Source organism: Bison bison, unplaced genomic scaffold (assembly GCF_000754665.1).
Source record: "Bison bison bison isolate TAMUID 2011002044 unplaced genomic scaffold, Bison_UMD1.0 scf7180017849896, whole genome shotgun sequence".
In the NCBI taxonomy this organism is placed as follows: domain Eukaryota; kingdom Metazoa; phylum Chordata; class Mammalia; order Artiodactyla; family Bovidae; genus Bison; species Bison bison.
Window position 1 is genome coordinate 735,778 of NW_011480469.1, and position 6,830 is coordinate 742,607.

Genomic DNA, 6,830 nt, shown 5'->3' on the forward strand with positions numbered 1-6,830 from the left:
GCAGCGGGCGGTCGGCAGAGCCCCTCCTTCATTGTCTACGGCGGACCTGCCCCCGCCCCGCCCCTTTTGCCTTAAACAGCGCATCTGCTTTTATATGTTAATAATTATCCACCTGGTAGCTCTGACTCACAGACAGCGTCTTTTATTCGAGTGAACTAATTGCAACCTTTTGGTACTCCTACTCCATTACTCAGAATAGAAGAGGCCCAAAAGAACAAAGGAAAGTTTCTTTCCTTTTTTTTTTTTTTTTTGAACAAGCACGATGCACTCCTAGTCCCGATTTTTAAAAAAGAAAAAAAAGGGGAAAGCGAGGTGTGTAGAAACGTGTGTACACACTTGTGTGCAGGCACGTGTGCGCCGACTGGATGCGAATCAGTCTTCTCCATCCATTAGAGACAGATACGCATTCAAAGCCCAAGGCAGCAGCAAAAAGGTCAGCGTGCTTGCCTCTTTATTCCCAACACTAAAAATAACACCCCTGCCCCCCAGCCGCCGGGAGAACTATTCAATTACAAATACCAGGGGCGTTCGAGGCTGCGGCCCACGCCAAGTCCCAGAGCGCTGTGTCAAGCGAAACCGAAAATCAGTTTGCTTGGCGGGGGGGTGGGAAAGCCACAACCAAACAATGAGACGCGGGAGCGCTGTCACGGCGCGCTGGGAGCCCACGGAGCCAGCTCGGCACGCGCGGGCCAGCAGGGAGGTGTGCTATTTACATCCAGCGCACCCAGCGAGCTTGGGCTCGGGGTGCGCGCGCACCCACACACACACACATACATACATCGGCGTGTCTGTGTAGAAACCCCTCGCGCGATCCGGCACCCAGCTTGAATATAACGCGAGTCGAAAACAGGTGTGTCCCCAGGGTAAGCCTTCGCCCCTTATCTCGGGACTCCCACTCTATTCCTCCGGCCCCCGGGGAGGCGGGCGGGGGGGAGGTGATGTGCACCAGGTGGGAGAGGAGAGCTGGACTTCGCTGCATTGTGTTTCATGCGACGCGCTTTTGTGATGGTGCTGAGAAAAGAAAGGAGGAAGGGTAAAGGGAGAAAGGCAGAGAGCTTGGGATCCAGGGGCGGCCGCTCCGGCGTCTCCCTCGGCTCGACTGGGCCAGCCCAGCTCCCAGATTCCCCGCCTGCCAGCCACTCAGAGCCAGGGCTTCCCCGCCGCCTTCTTGCCCGGGAGCCTTCCCGGGGAACCCCACCGGCGCCGGCGTACAAAGTCGGGGAATCCCGGAAAACTCGCTTCCCCGCGCCCGGGGGAGCGCGCACCCGCACCGCAGCGCACCCGCACCCCAGCGGAGCCTTGGAATGGCACACGGACCCAGGCGGGCGGCTCTCAGAGCCGGCGTGGGGGCCCGGGGACATCTCCTACGCGCGCGCAAACACACACACACATACACACACACGGCCCCGCAGGAGGATAGAACCGCCGGAGACAGCTCGCCGAGCTGAGGGTCTCAAGAGCCGCCGCTACTCACTCGTGAGTCGGCCGGTCAATCTGGCTGGCTGGGAATGGAGCGGGGGTAGATGGGGACCTTGGAGGCGCGAGAGAAGTTGGGAGCCTCCTGGGGAGGCAGCCTCGGTCCAGCCGCGAGGAAATCAGTGAATGAGTCTGTGACCCCAGCCTCTGGAAACAAGACACACGCGCACAGATGCGCCCGGAGCCGAGCGGCAGAGGGCGCAGGCGCGCGGGCAGCCGCCCAGCCCAGCCCGGAGGCGGCGAGCCACCAGGCTGCTTTTTCACCTGAAAGGCGGGGGACCGTGAAGATTAGGGCAGGGAGCAGGTCTCCAGAAAAGTCAGCTACTCAGGCAGAGAGCCCACTCGGAATAAAGAAGTTGAAATTTCTGCTGGTTTATTACGTGCTGTGGGCACCCACCATGTCTCGGAGACCATAGCAGGTAGATTCTGGAAACCAAAGATGGACGGGACAGGATCCGTGGACCGAGGAAACCTCTGTTTTGTGGAGGAAATACTCCTGTAAGTAGCCTATAACGACACAGTAACTTCTATACAGGGTGTCACGGAAGAACCATTATTATATATCGATTATAATATCCATTATTAACCCATTAGACCTTCATTTCCAGACAGCAGGAAAGGCATGTGCAAAGGCCCTGGGGCACGATGCTGCAAAGAAATCTTGGATCTCAGGGTGATTGCAGAGATGGGGCAGAGAGCTGGCCAGCAAGAGTGGCACAGTAGGAAAGGTCAGCACTGAAGGGCCAGTGACATCCAACCTCTGTCACCAGACAGTTGGTTCTGACACTGGTAGGTGAATGGAGGCCATGTGGAGGGAGTGGAGGCAATCTCAGCAATCTCTGAGCAAAATGTGATGCGGCAGTGGTGGAGCATGGAGAGGAAGGAACTCCTTGAGAACACTGACAAGACAGAAGTAGCCAGACTTAGAAGCCGATGTTAACCAGAGATTGAGGTCCAAGGAAAACACAAGCAGAGAAACATACTCTTGGGGTAAGATGTTTCTCCTTTAAGATACCTTGACTTTGAAATGCCTCTGGGACATCTGAGTGTATACACATCCCATAAAGCACCAGATATATAACATACAGGCAGTTGGGATTAGGGGAGTGAATTAGGAGGCAACAGCCAGACACAGCATGAGGTGGGTGAATAAGGAGATCAGAGGAGGGGTAGACTAAGGACAGGGCCCTGGGGACAGGGTGATCTAAGAGCTGGAGAGGGAAAAAGCTAAGGAAGGAGATTAGAAGCAAGGGTCAGAGAGATCTGTGAAGAATCAGAAAAGAGGGACCATCACAGAAGCCAGATGCAAGAAAGGCTGCCGAGTCGCCAAATAGGATGATAACAGAAAAGAGCCCATGGGCTGTAGAAAGTGGGAGGACATTGCAGAGCTCTAACAGAGGGAGATGTAACCTAATGAGGGGAGGGAATTGTTCTACATTTACTGGTGACCTCACTGACCATCCTGCCATGCCAAAGCCACTTCACTCACCCCTGGCCTTATCCAGTGAGAGCGCGGGATCCACTTCACAGTGTGATGAGGGAAGTGGAGAGAGACTATGTAACATGAGTGGTAAAGGCACACAGCTAGTCTCGGGATGATAAAAGGTCCATGCTCCATAGTACTTCGTTCCCCAGGGATGGTGAAAATAAGCTTTTAATCTGTTTTAACAATCGTTTTGCTCCAAAATTGATTTTTTTTAATTTTCAGATAGAGAAATAAGCTTCCACTGTTTCTCATAGTGCTTTGCGTAGCAATTTTAAAGGTCCAAAGATATTACATTATTAATTCTCTCAGGAGAGCCCATTTCATACTGGAAAGCCACATGGGATAGTGAAAAGAGTGTAGAATCAACTTGAAATTTTTATCCCAGCTCAGTTATCACAGCCATGAGCAATTTATTCAATTGTTATTTATTTATCTTGATTTCCTCAGCAATAAAGTGAGAACAATATTACACTGAGTGTGCCTGAGAAGGGCACAAACATACCTTGAAATGTTTGAGATGTACATACTTTGAAAATGTGCTCTGTCAAGTCAATCTTTCTTTTGCTAAAAAAAAAAAAAAAATCCATGTTCTTAACTATGACTCCCTTTCAGTCACACAGCAGCTTAACTTTTCAGTACATCTTGCATCTTTTAATTATCTCACATGAGTCCAACAACCACCATATGTACAGCTGATCGTTACAGAAAAAAATATTAAGTCAGCTGACACCAAAAGAACAGTTAGTGCATCCTCCAAGGCCGCATCGAGACAGCACTGGTCTGGCAACTACCAAACTGATCAAACAAGACAAAGACATTCATTCCTCATTTCCTGTCCCTGTCCTGTCTTCTTGAGATCTCCATCAAGCGCACAGTCACTTTTCTACAAACAGGATATATGACGCCAGTTGACACCCTTGCCCATGATCTTAGCTATGTGGCACTTCCTATGCCTTATCACTCCTCTGAGCTTACTCTGGATCCAAAACAATCTGTCCTTCCAGGCTCTGAGGCCCATTCTTTCATTTCAGCCTCAGCCCCAGACATGAGTAGTTCCACAGCAAATTCAATCTGGCACCAAATCGCATCAGGTGCCAGCAAAGGCTTCCCTGCTGAAAGTCAAAGAATCATGTCCCTGCCACCTGCTGTTTATTCATGGTCAATTACCATAGTTACACCAGAAACAATTCTGAGAACCTATAGGATTTTTTATTGCCACTAATAGATCACAATTTATAAACAGAATTCAAAACATCCAATTAGCTACCCATGTGCTATGCTAAGTCGATTCAGTCGTGTCCGACTCTGTTCGACCTCATAGATGGCAGTCCACCAGGCTCCCCCGTCCCTGGGATTCTCCAGGCAAGAACACTGGAGTGGGTTGCCATTTCCTTCTCCAATGCATGAAACTGAAAAGTGAAAGTGAAGTCACTCAGTCGTGTCCTACTCCTAGCGACCCCATAGACTGCAGCCTACCAGGCTCCTCTGTCCATGGGATTTGCCAGGCAAGAGTACTGGAGTGGGTTGCCATTGCCTTCTCCAGCTACCCATATAGGAAACAAGAAGAAAACATTTATCAACAGACATTTCTTGAGCTTTCCCTTTCAGTTAAATGTGCCTTTGGAAAAGGTCAGATATGCCTCCATCAGCCCTAATCTTCAGATTCAGAGAAAGAAATGGACTTACTTCATGGAGTTCTGCTACCCCTATGGCTTATTTCACACAATATGAAAGAGTACAGTTGCTGAGACGAGAATACCTGCCTTCTTAGGTATATCGGTAGAGATAGCACAGGGCTATAAACTCTCTGCAAATCTTCAGGTGTGCTTATGCCGTTTCTAAGTCACTAATCAGTCTAATTTACACATAAATTGCTTCTTTCCCAGTCTTCATATAATAAGATGGTAGCCTCTGCAATTCCATGAATTTGAGCAAGCTCTGGGAGTTGGTGATGGACAGGGAAGGCTGGCATGCTGCAGTCCATGGGTTCACAGTCAGACATGACTGAGTGACTGAATTGAACTGAACTTTGAAACTAACTAGGGCATTCAGTTTTGTTTTGTTTTGTTTTTTAATGTGGGCCATTTTTTTTAAAAAGTCTTATTGAATTTGTTACAATATTGCTTCTGTCTTAAGTTCTGATTTTTTGGCCAAAAGGCATGTGGAATCTTAGCTTCCCAACCAGGGATAGAACCCACACCCCCTGCACTGGAAGGCGAAGTCTTAACCACTAGACTGCCAGGGGAGTCCCACTAGTGCATTCTATGAGCCTGAAATCTAGCTCCTCTGGAGAATAGGGCAAGGAAAGCAGAAAGGACCCCTTTCTCCACTCTCATCACTTTTTCCTTAAGAGGATCAATTCAGAGGTCTCCCAGACACAAGAAGAAGGGCTCAGTTTAGGTCCAGAATATTTTCTGTGCCACTACTCTAATTGAATTAGGTATTAGTTCTTGAAGAGGAGTAAATTGTATTTCAAAGGTAACCTTTCATGCTGCTGCTGCTAAGTCGCTTCAGTCGTGTCTGACTCTGTGTGACCCCATAGACGGCAGCCCACCAGGCTTCCTCATCCCTGGGATTCTCCTTTCATACATACATATAAATTCAATTCAGTGTATTTCAATATATATAATAAAAATACAGCTTTATTGACAGACCCTGAAGAAGTATATAGATATACTACTATATCTATATAGAAGGGATATAATTAAATTACATCTCTATTCTTTTAAGTTAATTTTTTGGCCACATGGCTTGCGGGATCTTACTTCCTTGATCAGGGATTGATCCTGCACCCTCAGCAGTGAAAGCGCAGAGTCCTAATGACTGGACCACCAAGGAATTCCCCAGATCTCTATTCTTGATTCAAAAAAGTAGTTTACAGTATGACTGATTTCCTCATTTTCTTTTCTTTTTTTATTTAATTTAATGGGGTTTTAGTGAAATATGATTGACATATAACATTGTATTAGTTTTTGATGTACAATATATTGATTTAATATAGTGTGTATATATTGCAAAATGATCATGGCAATAAGTCTACATTAATTACAAATTTCTTTTCTTGTGGTAAGGATGTACTCTCTTAGCAACTTTCACATATCCAATATGGTGTGTGTGTGTGTATGCTTAGTCACTCCGTCGTATCTGACTCTTTTCGACCCCATGGACTGTGGCCCGCCAGGCTCCTCTGTCCATGGGGATTCTCCAGACAACAATACTGGAGTGGGTTGCCATGCCCTTCTCCAGGGGATCTTCTCAATTCAGGTATCAAGCCCAGGTCTCCCACATTGCAGGCAGATTCTTTACTGTCTGAGCCAATATGGTATTATTGATTATAAGGTTATAAAGTCGCCCCTTAACAGAACTTGGCATTTATGCCTTTCATGCTCAGTCGCTAAGTTGTGACCAACTCTTTGCGACTCCCTGGACTGTAGCCCACCAGGCTCCTCTGTCCATGGGATTTCCCAGGCCAGGATACTGGAGTGGGTTGCCATTTCCTTCTCCAGGGGAAACTCCAGAACCAAGGATCAAATCCGCATCTCCCACATTGGCAGGCAATTCTTTAACACTGAGTCCCCAGGGAAGCCCATTTATACCCTTCAGTTCAGTCGCTCAGTCGTGTCTGACTCTTTGCGACCCCATGAATTGCAGCACACCAGGCCTCCCTGTCCTTCACCAACTCCCGGAGTTCACTCAAACTTACATCCATGGAGTCCATGATGCCCTCCAGCCATCTCATCCTCTGTCGTCCCCTTTTCCTCCTACCCCCAATCCCTCCCAGTATGAGAGTCTTTTCCAGTGAGTCAGCTCTTCTCATGAGGTGGCCAAAGTACTGGAGTTTCAGCTTTAGCATCATTCCTTCCAAAGA